We start from the raw sequence: 20,847 nt of genomic DNA, 5'->3' as shown, positions 1-20,847 counted from the left end.
TCAAAATCTGAGTATGAATTCAGAGGTGCATAGTGGAACAGCAGTAGAAATAGGTGTTGGGGCTTATCGCTCCAATAAAATGTCTCTTTACCTAAAATCTAAGCAGCTCGATGACTCTGAATCAATACAAAAAAGCAATCATTTTATGAATACATATGATTAAATCAACATTAGTTCAAGCCTGTTATACAATGCCTGGTAGGAGAGATACTTGGCTTCTGAGAGCATCCACTGCAATTAACAAAAATGAACATGCTAAATGTGTCGTGGGTATTAATCACCTCTTCCATATGTGAAAAGCATCTGCTATTTCTTTTACTAAATGTAACTATTTATATTTCATTTTATAGATAAACTAAACAAAACGAAGATTTAAGGAAGTGGATATAATAATTTACACTTGACAACATATCTATTAAATGCATTGTTTTCGCTAAGATACAAATAAAATACATATGAGTCTTGTCCAAAAAAAAAAAACCCAAAAAAACCCTAAAGAAGAAGAAATATTGTGAAAACAACTGTACAAACCTGAAGGGTTTAATAACATTGTTATTTAGTTAACAATGTTAAGTTGGGTGGACCTCATCTGTCCTGTAACTAGTGAAGAAAAGGGGCCACTACTGCGTAGGAGTTCAAACAGTCAGAATGTACCTCAGATCAGACTGTCACCCACCTAGGTATGTTAGTAGTCTGAAGAAAAGAAACACATAAAGAGTCCAAACAGGGGTATTTGATATACTTTCAAGCATGCTTCTCGTTAAATATATCACAGTACTGGGACCTACAAAGTGTTTAAAGATTTTTTTTTAAATGTATTTTTATTTTTATATTGCTCCCCCACCAAAAATCTACAGAACTTAAAGTATATTCTGATCCATCTCTAGTGTGGTACAATACCATCTTTTCTGTTGGGAGTAGTCCAGCTTGTCCACGTTTATGAGATGTCTTATGTTTCTGATGCATAGGAGAAATGAGAAACTAAATAGTCCATTTGCTAAGATGTAGAAATCTTAGGCATTGTCAAGATTTTATATATTCTAGTGATGGGAAAATTGAAGCACTGAATTATCCGTTCATATTTTTAATACATTTACATTCAAGAAAAAATGTTGCATTGTGATACATCTTACAGTAAAACTTTTGAGGAGAAGATAATCTTGTTAATAAAAAATGAGAAAAATTACATTACATCTAAATCAACTACCTACATAATATATTCACTTCTGCCATAAAACCTTGATAAACAGTAAAGGTAGAAATGTTTCCAGTTAAAAGCTTTATCAAAAGCCCTGGGGCTTTTTATGGAAACAAAACCCCAAACTGATTGCATTAAACTTTTGATAAAGGATAAAATACAGTACAAATGCATAAATCACCTTGTTAGTACAAACTGAAGTATAAACTACTGGAAGAAACCCCTTCAGGTCTGAATAAATAAGACATTTTCTGAAAGATAGTTTTTATTTTTGACATTTCAAAGCCACAGTAAAACAGTTATTTCTAAAGAAAATCTCTTAAGATATGAAGGAAGCTACTCCTTATTTAGATGTAAAAAAGTGTTTATTAAGATCTTTTTTCTTATTGATTTTTTCCTGAAGATGAACATGAATAAATATATGCAATCTACTTAATTTGATGGACATACTGTTAACACATTGTAACAAAGTTTGCATGTGAAATAATTATGGCCTTATCTTTCTTTAAAATGGATAGGTTTCCTTTCTTTCTTCTTCTTTCTCTTTCTTTCTTTCTTTCTTTCTTTCTTTCTTTCTTTCTTTCTTTCTTTCTTTCTTTCTTTCTTTCTTTCTTTCTTTCTTTCTTTCTTTCTTTCTTTCTTTCTTTCTTTCTTTCTTTCTTTCTTTCTTTCTCACAGCTATACAGAAACAAATAAATGATTTTAAAATGGGAGAAAATATGAAATCAAGTATCATTGTAAAATGGAAAACAAATTTCTTCAAATTATGGCAGATAAACTAGTTTACAGGGTGAAACCTCAGCTTCCAGAACTTTGACCTCTTTCTGCATTATTAACAACAAAATTATTATTTCTGTGAGAAATGTGCATTTGTTTTTTTAATAGAGTTTGCAGCTGCTCTTAATCATAAATTTCAGGTCCAAACACAACCAATAACTGAATTTTTTGCCTCAAACCCATTCCAGCTGCAAAAGTTAAATGGCACGCTTTCATGTGAACGTGTACTTATCCTAAGCATATGCACTCTTTCTTCCACAATTCACTTGTTTTACAGGCATTAATGCAGTGGGTGAAATCTTCATACTTAGGTTCTGCACTGATAGAAATAATAGACTAATAATCCCTCTTAACATTAGTCATTTCTGTAAGCTAATGATCCCTTTCCTTGGAGGAAATCATCTTTTACAAAGTCTGTCACGGTCTCAAACGATTGCAAGTTCAGATCAGGCTGTTAAACACCAATGGATTTATCAATTGCTTTTTTTATTTTCCTTTTAATTGCGTCTATAACTCCTCTACCCTCCTTTCATCCTGTATATTTCTAACAAGCTATTGAAGGAAGGTGGGTAATTTTTAAATCAAATCAGTAAAGAGTAGAACAGCAATATTCTCGGTTTCCAAAAGAAGATGTTTCTATCTCCTGTCAAACTAAACTGGGTTAGACAGAGCTCAGTTATGAAATAGTGAAACAGTGTTCAGTCCCTTTGGCAGTGGGGTGTTGGTTTACCTGCTTCACTAGTCTGTTATGTGCCCTTTCACGCTTTTCTATTTTCATCCCATTGGGACTTCCTGTTGGGAGATGTGCTCAAATATTAGATATGCTTGCTGTGTTTGAATGGCTTAGATTTATTGACATCCTTTAAACCGGGAGATATAGATATTGAGCAGTGTGTGTAGAGGGATAATTTCATGGAAAATTACACTTCTTGTAATGCAGTGCTGGATGTTTTTAACAACGGTCATCACAAGTATTCAGGCAAGTCCAAATGGATCTCAAGAGTCTGAGGTTATTAAACTTGTGTCTCCTATCGATTTTGCTGGGATTCTAATGAAAACAAACAAACAAACAAAAAACCTAAAACAACCAACCACAACAAAATAACCTACTACACAATGAAGAAAGCTAACAATCATGCAGCTTTTCAGTGATGAAAAAAAATCTGTGGAAAAACATCCATAGCAGATAATGCATTATTGATAAGAAAAATCAAGAATAATTCTTGTTTTTTCCCCACTATTAGATGAAATGGAATTCTGAACAACCATAAAGAAGTGTTGAATATAAACACTCCAGTATAATAGCTCACACGCTTTTGCAAGAGATATAAAACTGTTGTTTTGGAGAATTTGCATGCAAAGACAGTGAATCAATTCTATTACACTAAGACATCACATTTTTTATACTTTTGCTGTATACATTACAGCAAGCAGAACAAAAAATAATCTCACTCCTATTTCACAGAATTTCTGAACACAGTTAGAAAGCAACGGATTAATTATAGACTTATAAAATTGATATTAATATTTTTTCCAATATAGATCCTTTTTTTTTATTGCCACAAGTTACCATAAATTGCTCATTAAACTTGAAGCATTGCAATGCAATGCTTGCTACCATTTATAGGCAAAGCTCTCCAAAGTATAATTAGAGGGAGTATTATGACACAGAACAATGGAGACAATTATTTCTGAAGTTTATTAATGCTAATTAGCATATGGCATCTACGACAGCTGCTGATACTTCATTGCTAAATACTGAGGGACTAATTAGTGTTTGATGTTAATTAGCTTCTTTTGCATGTACATTGTCCTTAGATGCATATGCACTGTCACCACTGGGCTATTAAAAATCTGGCCTAAGCCTTCTTACAGTGACAGGATACAGCATTTAGGTTTTGCAGACTGTACAATATAGCTCTCTAATGTGCCCTTAATAGCCACTATACGAGTTTTAATAAGGCAAACTCACAAATTTCCATTGCAGTACATCAGAAAATTTATTTTAAATGTAGCTGAATAGTGTATAAATTATTTAAAATTGACAGCTTCCAGCACTTTTATAGATAGAAATAGCAGCCTGAGAGATTAAAGAAAGTCAAATCCAACAAACTAAAGTGGGAAACAGAATTTCACAGGCTTATGCAATGTTATCTTCTATTTAATCTCTTTAATTCTGATTATAGAAAAACTAATTTTTTATTTCCTACAGAGATCCCTGGTCTCTGTGTATAATTATGTCTGTCTTAAAGAAGTTTTTTGGAAGTTGGAATGCTAGTTACAAAAACCCCCAAAACAATTAAATCATCATCAGCTAGCAAGGAGGAAATAAGCATATCTTCTCTCTTTCTCAACAGATTATTGTAGCTTTACACATGAGGTTACCATTTAAGACTATTTTTTTCCAGGGCATATTAGCATTCCAATGAGTATTCCGTATGTCAATCACAAACAACAATTTTATTTGGTAGTTAATAAAAATTGGCTTTAGTAGAGCCATTTTCCTATATAATTAAAATTATTCATTTCCTTAAACAGTGTAAAAAGGACATAAAAGATTAGATGAGAGATGAGAAAAAAAAATAAAGAAAAACTAAGTTTTCTAGTAAAATCTTTTGTTTTCATTGAGGTTGCCCTTCACTGTGACAGCAAGGGTTTTGTTTGAAAACAAGAGAGAGGAGATGTGACAAAGGATAGGGGAGCACCATGCAACTTGTTAAAAAGAAGTCAAAAGTATAAGAAAAGAAACCAAACCAAAACAAACAAAGGGTGATAACACAGGACTGAAAGGCGAGGAATATGTGAGGGAGATTCTTGGTGACAAGCAGTGGAGAGTTTGAAAATTATGAAAATTGAAACTTATTTTCCTTCTCAATGTGATTTTGAGCTTAGTCTTCTTTCCCACTCAGTTTGTGGGCCTAGATAAAAACTTTTAATTTATGAAATAATTTTAACACTTCAGCTACTTTGTCATATATTGTCAGTATTTAACTAACACTGTTGGCAGAGTTTCCACAGCAGCAGCAAGTACCTTGGTTATGCAGGGACAGTTAATATTAATTCATTAAACATGAAGGATTTCTTTCGAACAGCTTGTTCTGCCATGATGCTTAAAATTTTTGGGCTTAAAAGTCAGATTAAGAAAATATATATTATATACTGATGATGCCTCTGCTTTGTGTAAAATTCAAAGCCTCTGAGACTTACTGAATAGACAGGATAAACAAAATAAAATTTTAGGAGCCTTCTGATCTATGACTGAAATATCAGTGTTTCTATTTCAAGTTAATAACCAGGTCTTTGACAAAAAAATGAATTTTTTACTGAAATACAAAATAAATAAAAAGTAAAAAAAATGGGCTTCAATGAAATCTTTAGCAAGGATGGATAACTTTATTGATATGATTGAAAAAGCAAAATACTACTACTAATAAAAATGACATCTTCCAATGAAATTCAATTTGAAAATCTAGCAAAAATAACACAAGGAATAAATATAGTGGAATGACCACAACAAAGAGAATGTGGATTGGAAAGATGCAAGAAATGTAGTAGATTCAGTTCTACAGCTCAATAATTCGGCTAGAAAGGACTTAGCACTATTTGCCTCTTCATGTATTCTCATAGTAGTTCCTGCCAGGAAAATGAGACACTGTGGTAATATAAGAGAAATGATCTGTTAGTCCAAAGCCAAAGTGGCATATCTATTTTCAGCTGTACTCTGGTGTATACAATAACATGTTGCCATAAACAGTTATAACTATGCTGAAAGAATTAAAGAGATAATGTTTGGAGGGCTTTACAGGGTAAGTATATCCCCACAGGAAAAACTGTAACTAGGCAGATAAATAGCAGACTGCAAAGGATAAAATTCATAACACTCCGGGAAGTCAATCTCTCAGGGAAGAGAGCCCTGCATATGAGATAATCATATTATACTTTAATAAAAATTTGGACTTACTAACTAAGAAAATACTAGATTAATACAGAAATATCCTCCATGGAGTAGAGAAAGTCTCAATGGACATTGGAACACAGCTGTGATATCCTGTCTCATTTCAAGTCCTTGAGAAGGTTTTCCTAAATTCATTCCTATCTGGGAAGGCAGATTGCTCCTTGGTTCATTCATCAGCTGGATAAACCCATCAGGAATGCATTAATTGATTACAGAAGCAGGAAGGTAGAAATCTTTCCTTGTGTGTAATCTAAAGAGAGTCAAAGGAAAAGGTGAATATTTTCTTATGGATGCTGTGATCACAGAATCACAGGCTGGTTAATGTTGGAAGGGACCACGCTGGGTCAAAATCATGCAAAAATGTTTAATTCAGAAAGTTCTTGAAGAGTTTTCATCTAGAGAAGTTCATATCCCAGTTCATGTAAAATTTAGAAAATCAGTCTTAAGTCCCTCTAAAATATCACAGTACAGTGTCTTCTGAATATAGATCTTCTACTTATACCCATTGCTTGTGTCAACTGATGGTGCCAGCTAGCCATACAGGCAGGTTTTGCAATTATTTTTTCCCAGCATGCTTGTGAGTTTGGGCTCTGAACAAACCTAGGTGATGATGTTTGTCTTCCTGAGTGGGATAGAGCCCTGCTTTGCTGGGAAGGCTGAACACCTCCCAGTGCATGGGAAGTGGTGAAAGAATCCCTTGATTTACTTTGCTTACACGTGTGGCTTTTGCTTTCCCTATTTAACTGTTTTTATCTCAACCCATGAGTTCTCTCACTTGTATTTTCCCAGTTCTCTCCCCCATCCCACCATGACCAATAAGCTGGCGTCTAGGTGGGGCTGACATGCCAGCTAGGTTTAACCAGGGCATTTATAATCTGGACACTACAACAAATAACTAGTGAACAACAGGGACACGAATTCAAAAACTCATCCACATGGTATTTTTCATCATTTAAATTTAAAAGTTATCCCCATCTCTTCTAGAATTATGCTACATTTATACCTATTTTGTATGAAAGGTAATACTACATATAATTCTTCTACAGAATGTAAAAGGGAAATGAATAGTTATGTGCTACCTGATATACAAAGAAATTTTAAAATATATTTTTAAGGCTCTGAGTAGCTCCTATTATGGTCTAACACATTTCTCAGGCCACTTTGCTCTAGAAATGAGATATAAAACTCAGATTACTACTCAGTGTTTAAATCAGTGCTGACAGGAACTGTCCTACATAGTTATAAAACACTATGAAAACATGGCCTAAAGAAGGGCTGGACTGGTAGTGATTTAATTTAATTCAGTGGAACCAGCTGTTAAAATCATATCATATTCCTAAGCTACACTGGCTGCAGTTAGAATCAGTATTTCAGAGAGTGGTGAACCTGAGGGAAAAGAAAAGATCACCTTGGGATTAAATCCACAGGTTAACCTTAAGCGTGTCTCATTTTTGTTCTTGGTTTTATTTTGCCAATAATCTCACAGCCATTCTGGATTTAGAAAGCTTTTTATGTCTCAGAAATGTCAAAGTAAGAAAACGCTTAGCTTTGACATCCCATTTTGCTTCATTTGTTTGAACACTGTCACCGGGGCTCGTGTGTACTGTATGCAATCATTAGACAATTGACATCGACCTGGAACAATAAATACACAAAATTAGATTTTGTTGATCTATTTCAAGCAAAGACTGCTGAAGCACTAGCAACAGCACTTCTGTGGTATATACCCTGGTGATATTATCAACCAACTGGCAGAGCTGTAAAGGGGAATACTCTGAGCTTGAGGATTACAGCTACTCTGATTATAGTGGAAAACAGAGGGAAGCTTTCATTTTTGAGGAAAAAAGAATATTGGTGTACATGAACTAGTCCTGCAGAGTATTTTATAGACAACTTCCATCTTTGTAGTTGGAAATAACTAGATAATGGAGAAATATGCATAAACTAAAACCTTAAGGGTGTTAAAATGCCCAAGAAAATTCCATTTATAAGAAAAAAGGCTTGTAAAATAAGGTATTTAAAATTCAAGCTCAACTTCTGGAATGCATATTTGACACTTGTATATTGTAGCTTTACTTTTAATGGGGAACAGATTTTTCTTTCACAGGTCTGGAAAAAGAATACTTTCATTGAAACTTATACACCAATTTAAAACCTGAGGGCAGAAAAAGAAACTTACATTTTTTAGTAAATAAATCTTATTATTTTATCTTATTATTTGGTTGAATTCATTGGGTTGTGTGTGAAGAACACAAGATGGTATCCATATTGAAACTGATAGCAGAAAAGAGATAATGAACTATCAGAGAGTTTTGCTAGCTAGCAAACATTTAATAATCATTAACTTACTTTCCCCAGAATTTACTTAGCACCTTCAACAGGAGAGTCCTTTTGAAAATTAAACAACAGAAACAACAAAAAACACCTTTCCTGAAAAAACCAACCAAGCCTCCTGCTGATTTAGGGAAGAAAAGACTTCTAGGAAAAGCCCATGTAGAAGAAGGCAAGTGTTTTCCAGAAACAAGCAGGCTAGTGTTTCTTTTTGCTGATATTGTTATGTTTTATCCTATGTCTGACCAGGTGTAAATCAAGAGCAAAGAGCTTGAAATATCTCTTGGGTTTTTCCTTCATTCTCAATGTCAATCCTTTTTATCTGAAAAATTTAGTTTTTAAAATACTCAGAAATACTGGCAAATATTTCTAAAATAGCATGTCCCTTTATTAATCTGAAACAAAATTTGCTACTTCTTTTGTGTCTTCAGCTTATTCCTTTTTCTCTTTTTTTCCTTGGCTTTTATCTCTATCTATTGTCATCTTTGCCACTTTTCTCTATTCTCTTTAATTTTCTCATGTTGACTTGGTTGTTCATCTAAAGTGAGAAACATCTAGCTAGCTGCAGGTTCTACTAACTCTAGCACAGCAGTCAGAAGACCAATTGAAAGGCAAAATTGTGTGAATGAAGATGGAAACCAAAAGTTCAGGGAACAAAAAACTAAAGAAAGCACTAAAAGGATCGCAATTTATAAAGAAAAATGAGGACTGCTTTTTATATTAAGTCTCTAACAGAAAACTGAGCGTGTTCTTCTGTCTGAGGGGAATCAGCAGGAAAGAGAGGTTTTTAGAGTATTTCTTGTCTCTTTTCCTGCACATACCACTGCATAGCGTTGTAGCTATATTCCTGATTCTCCTTAGGGGACCATAAAAATACTGGACACCAATACCAAAAAAAGGCTGTATTATTACAAATCTTGGCAGCAACTTTACTGAAGTTGTATGCAACACAAATAAAAGTTGTAAATGGAGACTGGCAGGCTAATATCCAGTGCAATCTCAACACTAACACATTAAAAAAAAACAACTTCTATTTCAGTTTTCTTTTCCTTATGCATTTTCCAGTCACATTGAAGATAACTTTAAGTAAGGAACTGAAAAATCTATTGGATAAATTTTAACTATGAAATCATTAGCACTCCTTTGTCATCCTGGTACCAGTGGTACTGGAGGGAAAGGATTATCCATAATAGAATATTTAATAGATTATATGCTGGAATTATTTGTAGAGCATCGTACATGGTACTGGAAATCCTGAGTCATGCTTATCCCAAAAGGCTGTTGGACAAATGTTCCTAAATTAGCTTGACTTAATAAGAGAGTTCACATTAGTAACATAGGCAGTGGAACCAACCCATTTGTGATTCACAGTACAGAAATTCAAATATATAAAAAACAACTTGGATATTGGTTGAAGAATATTGTATTCCCTATATAGATGTCATGTTTTAAAAGCAGACATATTTCACATTTGCAAATATAGAATTTGTAATTAACTTTAGTGAAGCTGGTCTGATAGAGGATGCTTAGTTCATCTGTAATAATAGTTATTTAATTTAAGTTATTTATTAACATGGTAGGATCTAGAGGGGGATGGGAAAACATTTCCTGCTCTCAAATTCATCTTTATTCAATAATAGGGGACAGTGAAGATGTACTATGTGATTTCTTTTTTCCACAAAAGTATTGGTAAATTGGTACTGTCTTGTCCCAAAAGTTGGAGAAGGAAACATATTTTGTCACTCAAGCATTGAAAGAACCCATTTTTTAAACATTGCATTTCATAGTAGTCGAAAATTCTTCATTATAATAACTTATTTTTCTTGTAAAGTAGATTGTGTCCTAGAGCTGTAAGTAATGAGTTTCAAATAAACTATATCAACAAAAATTCTAATTACACAAATATCTAAATTTACCAAAAGTGGTAAGTGATAAAAAAGCCTACAATTGAACTTGAAAAATGTTTGTGTTTTTTTTTTGTTTTGTTTTGTTTAATTTTGTTTTGTTTATTTTTTGGGTTTTTTTGGGTTTTTTTTGCATTAGCACGAAAAGAGAAATGTTTTTTAGATATAAGGATCAACTGAATCATCAATCACATAAAACAGTTCTTCAAGGCTTCTATTTCTCAGGCAGATAGCCGATTTATTTTTTTTTAATCTGCATATTAAAGGGTGTTTTTAATTTTGCCTTCTACCCTTCCTTATTAAAACTTTTGTTCGGTTTTTCTTTCTGTTGGTTGTGGTTGTTTGTTTGCGTTTGGTGGTTTTTTGTTTGTTTTTGGTTTTGTTGTTGTTGTTGTTGTTTTTTAATTTTGTTTTATTTTACCTTACTTTGAAATAAACAGTGAGAAAATAATAAGGAAGGCTACATACATTCACTGGATATGCATTCAGCACAGAAACTTCTCTTGTGCAAAAGTTAATTATTGTACACTGAAAGTAGAAAACTGTGAGGAAAGGCAAATCGGTCACTATTAAGAAGTGCAAATGAATAATAAGCAAAGCAGTTATTTGGTGAGAACATGAAATATTTCTTCATCTTTCCAGCAATCACATTCCTTTCTCATTCCTCTATTCATTAAGTCCATACTGCATCCATCTGAGCTCTCCCTGAAGGACATCCTGCTGCCGTGCTCTGTAGTGACCAGTACCTGGTGAGCTCACATTCTGAGGCAGCTCATTACTGAATAGTGTCTTCTTCTTCCCAATTCATAATTGACAGAATCAAGGGTAAATTATTGTGTTTCATTGTTCAGAATTTCTTAATAACAAAAAAACTTCAAAAAAACCTATCCCAGAGTGGAAGTGTTTTCTTCTAACACGGAAGAAATGAACTTAAGACATTTTTGGACAATAGGAAATCAGTGAGCATTGAACTTTCTGTGTTCCCGTTTCAAGGTGCTAGTTTGAGGAGTACCAACTATCCTGTCAAAGATACAGCATAGGCTTGTGATTTTTCCTAAATTGCTCTCCTTAATCTCAACTTCTTGTAATAAGAGAAGTTAAAATTGTCATCATAGATATACTTAGAACTTTGTATAAGTCAATTCAACAAAAAGGGAACAGTCATGTTATTCCAAACTTAGGAATTTCATATTTGAAAGTAGAAAAAGAGAAAATTCAGAATAAAAACAATAATGAAAATTTTACAGTTTTTGAGCATTTTATGGACAACAACATTAATGCTTTATTTTGTAACAGCTTCTAGAATACCTCAAAGAAAAAATAAGTAGAGATATTAGTACTAAAATAAATGAGCATAATATTTATAATATTTTTAGAAGGAGAAAAAGGATAAAGACAACAATGATCTAACAAATGAGCTAGGGATATACCCTAATTTCAAACTAAAGAGTCATTCATCTATCTTTTAAAAATGAAAATTATTTTGTCATGATGATAGCAAACACAAAGCCAGGCTTTTAGAGAATAAACACAAAAAAGTCATTAGAAATGCCATTTGCTTTGCCAAAACATTGAGAAGCTAAAGAGGATGTGCGATGAGAGGCTGAGAGACCTGGAATTGTTCAGTCTGGGAAGTCTCAGGGCAATAAATGTGACACAGCCAGACATTCCATGTTAGTGCCTAGTGGAATGGCAGGAGGCGCTATGAACAAATCAAAACACAGAAATTCTACCTGAGCACATAAAAACAGTTTTTCACCCTGAGCATGGTCAAACAACAGTCAAATTTGTGACTCAGTTCACTTAGATACTTTTGAAATCCAAGGGTCCATGGATGAAATGGGATTTCCTGCAGTTCCAGAGGAAGCTGGAGAAGAAAGGAGAAGAAGTAGGCCCAATAATTTGAGGAAATACTCCTCCACTGAAAAAGAGAAAATTTTATTTATTTATAATCCAAAAACAGGTTGGCAATTCCTGACCAATTTATCAACTGATCAACTATTCCAGTGTGCTTTGTAATCTTCTCACTGCTTATGCTCATTAAAATTATTGGATTTTTATAGATGAGAGAATTCTACTTCTAAGAAGTCTACTTATGTTAACATGTAAATTATGAACCTTCTGATCCTTGTATAGTTTTGTTTCCTGTGATTAAATATTTCTATCTCAATTTCCTTTTTATGTAAATTATCAGAATATTATCATGGGATAATGATTTACATATGTGAATTACTGATCAAATAATGTTTATACACCTTAATATCCTTGGAAATATACATGACTGTTTAGAATATTTATTATTAAGTAGTTTAATACATTTTTTCTGTATCAAAAAATACAGAAATGTAACTAACTTTGCAATGGCTTTCCTCTACCTCAGGAAACTGCAGTTCAGAAATATAAACTAGAAGCAAAACTTGCCAAACAAGACACTTACCTTCATTTTCATGAAAAAATCAATAAAATTTAATATCTCCACAATAACAGTAGTAGAATCATATTTGTGTGTTAAGACTGCTTATTAAAATCTTCCACAAAAGCCATCCAGGAAGAAAATTATTTTTATCTAAGTGATGCTCCTTTTAAAGTGACTATATATTTTTTTAATATGTAGTATAGCAATGTGGGGAAAAAAGTATGTAGTAGTAGGTAAAAGCATGCACACAGCATTGGATTCAAACTAGGAATTCCAAATGCTCAGCATTACTAACAGATTAATATAAAACTGGAAAGGTTAATATAAACCTAGCAGAATTTACCCTTCTTACAAATATCTTGGTGCTTAAAAAAGGCATAACTGATTCAACAGTACAACATCCCCTGTGTTTGATTATGATAAAGAATGGTCACCCAGATGCAGAATTTAATCCAGATGTCAGACCTAGGCTGCAAGAACAGGAATGTCAGGTGGTGGGGTGAGATGCTGGTCCTAGGGTGGCACTCACCAGACTGAGGCACTCACCTGTGCAGGGGGCTGGGCTTCCTCCCAGTCCAGGAGCTGCCACCCCCATCCCTCTTCAAGGGAAGGATGAATCCCATCTCACCAACCAGATGTGCACTCAGGGGGCATCCAAGGTGAGTGCTGAGGAAAGTGACAATACTCTAAAATCTGGTTCAGGTGCAGTTGCTTTTTGCTGTGTGGCTTTTCCTTTCTGTTTTTTTGCTCTGTCCTCTGTAAGCTGAGTGAGATCCTCTCTATCTGTGCATTTAGACCACTGAATACACTTGCTCCCTGAATAAAATAAATCAGAAGGGACACTTTTGTGTTAGTTTAAAAGTAAACAGATTTTCTGAGATATTTGGTATGCAACACAAAAACGCGGTCTAACTGCTGATGTCTTTTTTGTCATGCCCTGTGGTCTGAAGAGAATCTGCATGTAAGTGAAGTGAGAGATCACTCCGTGGGTAGTGTAGTGGAGAAAAATACAACAGAGATTGATCATGCCTGAGACAGTTCATGAGGATCTAGGTATGAAACTTTAACTCTCTGTAACGGATGTTGTGCAAAAATCCACATATTCCCTAGGGAACCCATTATTTCCATATTCACTTGTAAATGTTTCCCTGTGTGTGCAGCTGTTTTCAGTTTTAAGTATGCCATTTGTCTGGGTGTGGGGCAAACTAAATTGCTATCAAGTGATTTTTAGTTGAGCTTCCAGTTCAGTTCCTAATAAATGGCATACTTTAAGAAAAAAAATAATAACATAGGCTTGATGCTCTGGTCCTGATATTTGATGGATTTCACAGCAGAACATAATTACAGAAAAAGATATTACCTATAAAGACTAGGAATAATTTTTTCTAAGGATTTTTCATAGGAACAATGCTGCTTTAATTTCAGGTAGGTTATGGTGCAGATAGAAAATTGACATAAGTATTCAAATTCAAATAGACATCCTTCAGACAGTGTGAAGTTACTTTCCTTCCCCCTCATCTATTAATGTTAGCATTAACTCTTGCAATCATTAATTATTTTTATAATTTCTTCCCCTTAATCAATGCACTGCACCTGTCTCCAGAAATAATCACTTTCTGTGTCCTGCTACATTTAGGAGCTACTTCTTCCTGAATAGTGTTTGAAAAATAAGCACAGTTTCTTCTTACCAGTTACTCTCTCTCATGGCCTGTTTGGGGCTGCTGTTTTGGTTTTGTTTAGCAATAACTTTGACCTCACTTTTGAGTATCACACTTTTTTTTTTTATTTATAGACCATAATATTTTACCTTTTCATTTTTTTTATTTCCTTTGGCAGATGGAGATTTTTTCCCAACGTCAGAAGAAGCTACTTGTTTGTACTGTCTTTGATAAAATCATCAGGCAACAAAATCAGTTTTCTTTTTGGGTTTTTTTTTTTTTTCTGTGATTTATTATGAAGAGGAAAATAAACTATCTTAATGCACTAGTTGTACAGAATTTCACTTGCAAAGCACCCTTTCAAATTTCCCTATGACTAAACAATTCAAATTGCTTTCTTACTTTTGTCTTTGTCTATCGTGTTTTTTTGGTCTTTGCTTATTTGAGAGGTTTGTATATTCAGGGTAACATTATCATCAGTGAACCTGTTGCTGTCATATTATTAAAAGAAATTCTCTGTATATTCCTCATATACTGAATATTGTACTGAAACATTGTAGGAATAAATACATAGATGTACAATTTACAGTCGTGGTGGTTTTCTAACTATATATTAAAGATATCTTGTTTGAAAACCAACAATTACTCCTGTCTGTGTACTCCACCTTTTATATTTTTTCCCCTATATCACTCACTAAAGAGAAAATTATCAACCAACCCCTTCATTTTTGAAACCCATTCTTTCTGCATTTGTAAAAATATGGGAAAAACACAACTATTTTTTAGTCAGAAATGAACACCAGAGACTGGTGCAGGAATAAATCCCCATAATGCCTTCTTCTGAAATCACTATCTTTAAACAATGAGGAACCATTATCTTTTCAGACATGTATAATTTCTATTTTACCTTCTATTTTAAATATTAGAATACTTCTTATCTCCTTTTCTAATGGGTTTGATTTCTGATGGCAAAGAGCAATGGGGGCTCATTTTCATTCTAATGTTGACTATTTTTTTTCTGGAGGGTTAAAGAAGACACCAAAAGTCATTGCTATCCTTTCCTTGCCTAAACATTTTAAAGTCTTGCCCCTTGATGCAATCCACTTTCTAAGAAGGCTCGAGATTCCTTACTTTCTTGTGCTTTTGCAAATTATTTCTGTCCCTAGGGAAAAAAAAGTGCTGTCAAACTTCTCCAGATATTTTAAATTTTAAAAATCTAGCTGTCTCTACAGTGAATCCACAATAAATTATTTTGTATTTTCTACTCAGTTTTGCGGATTTGATCTTTGCTTTAATATCAGTGTTTGGTGCCTTGGGATGCTTTCATGCTTGCTTCTAATTAATTTGGTCAGTTTTCACTGACCAAATTTAAAGCTACTTCACTAGCATTAAATTCTTTCAGTTCTTTAATTACAATTCTTCATTTGAGACTAGTCCTAGGGTGGTTTATTTCTGCATGTGTACAAAAATATTATGTTCTCTTTTGCACCCTGGAGTGCTTTTGACTGCAACTAATATAACATATTCTAGGCCTTTAAGAGCACAATTGCATTCACATATTAAGGACACACTCACCCAATTTCACAGCTGGCAATTGACAGGAAAAAAAAAAGTATCTGCAGTTCAAGGATACAAAAAGAACATCTTAAAACAATGTCCCAAGGATCTTGTAATGCAAAATAGTCCATATTGTGTCTGTAGAAACTTCAATCTGATCTGGCTTTCATCACTATAGACACATATAAAGCACTGTCTAATCTAGGTGAGAGAGTAAGAAAGACTATCTAGAAGTTAGTGAAAAATTGGAGCTGTTTGAAGGCACTTGGGAGAGTCTTCTGTCAAACTGTGTGTGTATGCGTGATTAAATCTTTGCTGCAAAGCCTGAGTAAAAGCAGCAATATTTCTACCCTTCCCTTTAACCCCCTGGGAAGGAGCACTTGGTGTGGAAGGAGAAAGATCAAAACATTCAGCAGAGGCTTTATAAGACTGGGGCAGGCACCTGAAAAGGAAAGATAAAAGTTGGAACTGAAAGGTGATGAAAGCATTGAGTATTAAACTACAGCCACAGACCTTTGTATGAACATGTGACTCCCTTGCAAAATTTCCTCCCCTTCCCTCTCACATAGGAAGATGTAAAGAAAGATAATATTGAAGAGATGAGAGAAGTGGCCTCAGCAGTCTTTTCTTGTGAATCATGTTATCACAGATTGGAGGAGAGGCAAACAGCAGAGATTTTGTTAACTTTCTTCTCCTTACACATATTCAGTATTTGTGCTCTTTTGTACATTATACATAACTTGAAAACAAACATATGTTTGTACTGAAGAGTGACTATGCATCACAACATGTTGGTAAATAGCTGTGCTGTGAATTGTTCTCAGTATAGCATTTATTAATTGATCACTCACAAATATCCAGTTTCCACAATTCCTAAGTGTTATGATTCAAGAAAAATCTTCCAAAAATTACATTATTATGACTATTCCTCATAATAATAATGTCAGTAGGTTAGCTGAATTGTCATTACTGACAATTCGTTTGAGACCACTCCTTCCCATGGGACTCTTTGGCAGTGCAGACACATAGAGCTCATGAAAGGATCATATGAAATTCATGAAAGAGGGATTCCAGATCAGCCGGTATTCCCAGAAGGGACAAGATAAGTTCCCACCAATGGGTTTTGTGGGGATTTTGTGGTGGGTGAAGTTTTATTGTTGTTGTTGGGTTTTTGGAGGTTTTTTGTGTTCATTTTTTAGTACATTAAGCATGGACTGTCATGTATACTTGGGAACACTGCACAGAGGTGATGTGACAAAACTGAAAAGAGTATAAATTACTTTCTATATTGGTAACATACTTATTTTTCTACAAAGAGAAATGCATATTATCAGTGAATGACAATATTATTTGTTCAGTTCTGTTATGGTCAAGCCGCAAACATCAATGCAACAACTCCCACTTTTATGGAAGAGTCAGTAAGTTGTGCTTAAATGTCTATATGGTGCCAAAAAACATTATTATTGATGTAGAAACAAGCATAAACCTTCCTTGAGTCCTTTAGGCATCTTTTCTTCCATATTTCGTGTGTTTATAGGTTCTGTCTTTTCTTAAGTTACCTTACTAGGATAAGATATCCTTAAATAGGATAATTTATTTTGTATAAAGAAAACAGTCAAGGGGGAAGGGAGAAGCAATGAGTCCATCTAAAACTCATAGCACAACTATCCAAATGTTGAGATTAGAATCTGTCCTGCTGAAAGGACATAGTGCTTGTAATGACTTATTAACCAGAATAATCATAACCTATGGCTTATGAATGGGAGAATGACTTTTTAGTAAGCAGTTTTATCTATGCTGTATTTTAATAAATGATTTGGTTTTGTATCTCATGATATTACATGATTTCGTACAGTTGATTTTAAAACTATGAATTTACTACTGTAGATTTTTACGAGTGTCATGTTTATAGTTACAGCTTGGACGAGATAAGTGTCTACCTAATCAGAGAGGCTAAATGCTAGGCAGCTGTACGGTAGAGTGAGCTTTGACATTCAGAATTTTGTAACCTCTTAATTAAAAGAGAGTGACCAAAGTGAGAGAAGATATTTACATTAAGTGTTATCTTTGATATTAGGGAAGGAAATAAGACAAACGAAGACAGAAGCTTCATTTTGGGAAGACATAATCAGCTAATTGTGTTTCAGAGTCTATCAACACTAAGAAGAGTAATTAATTCATTTTTGTTGATTTTTGGAGGAGTTTGGTGGGGTTTTGGTGGTACAGATTTGGCATGTGTTTTTGTGTAGGGTTTGTTTTTTGTTTTGTTTTGCTTTTTAATAGCACAAGCTTTTTGGTCAGCATCTGACATGATGCTTTTATTGATTACAAAGAATTGGTTATATCAGATAGCTTTTATCATGACATCACTTTTAAAACATTTAAGACTGTGTTTTGGGCAAGAAGCTTCTTGCAGTATAAAATGTTTGTATCATTCATGTTCAGTTGGGAAATTTACCTAATTCACATTCTTGAACTCTGTCCTGGGAAAGATTACATTGTGAAATATGCTGCATCACTAAATTAACATCTGGTCTTAAATAGTGTGCTTGGAGCTGAAATGGCTCTTGTGGTCTATAAAAGATGTCAAATACATGTTAAAAATAAGACTATTATGGCCATGAAAAAAACCTGTAAAACTTACATGTTTCCTTAAAAAGTTTGCATGAGTTGTCTTGAACATACTAACTGTATGATACTTACATCCTCAGGTGCTTAAAGAAAAAAGAGAAGTCATGCATGCTACTGCATCAGAATCTTTTCATGATTGCTAAGCTCTCACAGAGATGGGAAGGCAAGCACAGTAGGAGGATGCTGAGCTATTCCCTTAATACAGAAGCAGTTTCCCCAATTCTAGCCCTGCAGTTTCCGGTTGGTGTTTTTTGCTCTTCATAAAGGACATTTCCTTTTTTAAGCTTCCTTGTCAGCCATCCTGATTGTCCCTGCAAGAACCACTTTTAACTGACTATGCCCTCCAAAGCACAGTTTCTAAGAGGAAATTGAAAAGCTTGATAGCAGATATAGTACAAGTAAGCTATTTTATACTAAGAAACATGTCTATATGTTTTTCTCATTACGCTGTGTAGAATTACTTTTTCTAGGAATCAATTTTTTTTAATATCTTAAGCATATATTTATGGTCAGTATCAAAGCATCTTGTTTTAAGTATGCCATTATCTGATTTTGTAAAGCTCCTTCAATACTAAAACACTGAAAGCCACTATTAGCACAAGTTTTATTTCTTGTTCACAGTAGGAAGGAAAAAATCTAATCTTGATAACACCACTTTGGAAAGAGCAAATATCTGCCTCAAGAGAGGTGAAAATCAAATTTTATGAAAGTTAAAATACACATGAACATGCTATAACAATTTTATATCTGACCAATAGACAGCAATGAATCTACATTTAAGAACTTGCTTTAGAAAGTTCTAGAGAAATTCTAGATTACAGAGGAAGCTTTATTAACCCTATCCTCCAAGCAGAATTTTACACTTAGTAAAATAGGGAGGAAAAGTCCCTTAATAGGTTTGACATTAATTTCATTCTGGCCAAGTTTTTTTTAATCTTGATTGCATAGAAACATTATTTTCTTATATTTTGATATTTGACATATAGGTTTGTAAGAAGCAGAATGTAGAAAAAACAGCTTGGGCAAGCAAAAAATTACAGAAAATATATAATACTTTAAATACTTGTGGCAAAAAGAAGAGAAAAAAAAATTTTTCAAAAGTCTTATAATCTGAGCTGAAAAACCTATACATTTCGTATGTGGTGAAAAAGAGAAAGTAAAAAGACAGGAGACAACACTACAAAATTAATTTAGGTGTAGACTTCCTATGGTTAAATATATGGAAGAAGGATTTAAGTTAGGGAGAGGGGAGAATGTTATTTAACTAGCTGGCTGTTGCACAGAAATTTTATTGTTTTCTTTATAGAAGCTTCCTCTTGTCAATGTTGGTGTCATCACCCATTGCAGATTTCTGTCTTGAAAGTTATATTAACAATGCCAAAATTATTCTGGCTGATCCTTGCCTATATTTTCCACTTTGCTGAACAGTCTCACATCTGCCTTCATGCATTTCATATGGAAAAGAGTCCTTTCCACATAGATGTTTATCTTGTGTTCTCTGATCCCCTAAGACAGATTTACTTCTAATTATTTATGAGTGCTTAAACTATGTTTTGAGACTTCTTTCTGTGTGAAGGTATTTGATTCTCTATGAGGCTAGATAACGAAAAAAAAACCCCAAATTTTTAAATGTTCCCTGTCACATATTATAAAGATCTATGTTAAATTCTGGAAATGAAGTACTAGCTAATTCTAGGCCTTACTCCATTCCTATATTTGCAACACTCTCAGTTCTATTTACACAACTAGCCATCACTCCTAACAGCAATGAAATACCTTTCCCTTTTAATCAGTAAAGGAATATAAAAAATGTTTTCAGTTTTCTCATGCACTCAATTACAGTACTCCATAACCTATAGTCTACAGTCTCACCTGGAATTCAGTTCTGAAAAGAACTTCAGCAGAGTATACGCCCCCAAATCACAGGAAACTAATTTTTATTATCATGGGTTGCTCAGCTATTTATATGTAATGATGTTTCTTCTTTCTCAGTGGACGACTGTAACATTTTACAGGAGAAAATTTTCTCATTAAAAACAGCAAAAAAATAGTTAACTGATTTTGATCAAGACCAATTTTATTGTGAAAATTTTGATGCAGGTACTGACAAAAATATCAGTAAAAAAAACTGTTAAGTTCTTGAATCTGGGAACTTTTTTTGTAACTAATTCTACAAAAGGTAAAATACTTTATCCTTTTTATAGAAAAAATAAGTCAGCTTTGATTAAGGCTCTTATTACTGTTAAAAATATGACCAAAACTAGTAGAATGAAATAAAAATAAGTTCTCACTAACTTTAGAGATTTAATAAATTTTACTTTATTTAATGTTGCTAAGGAAAAGTAACTATTCAAAACTAGCCTATCAGATTTTCTGTCTAGTGCATTCAAGAACATAATTTCCAAGTAATATCTGATTGA

The sequence above is a fragment of the Sturnus vulgaris genome, chromosome 1, assembly GCF_052056855.1.
Source record: "Sturnus vulgaris isolate bStuVul1 chromosome 1, bStuVul1.hap1, whole genome shotgun sequence".
In the NCBI taxonomy this organism is placed as follows: domain Eukaryota; kingdom Metazoa; phylum Chordata; class Aves; order Passeriformes; family Sturnidae; genus Sturnus; species Sturnus vulgaris.
The sequence above is the reverse complement of the archived record's forward strand: the minus strand, read 5'-3'. Positions refer to the sequence as shown.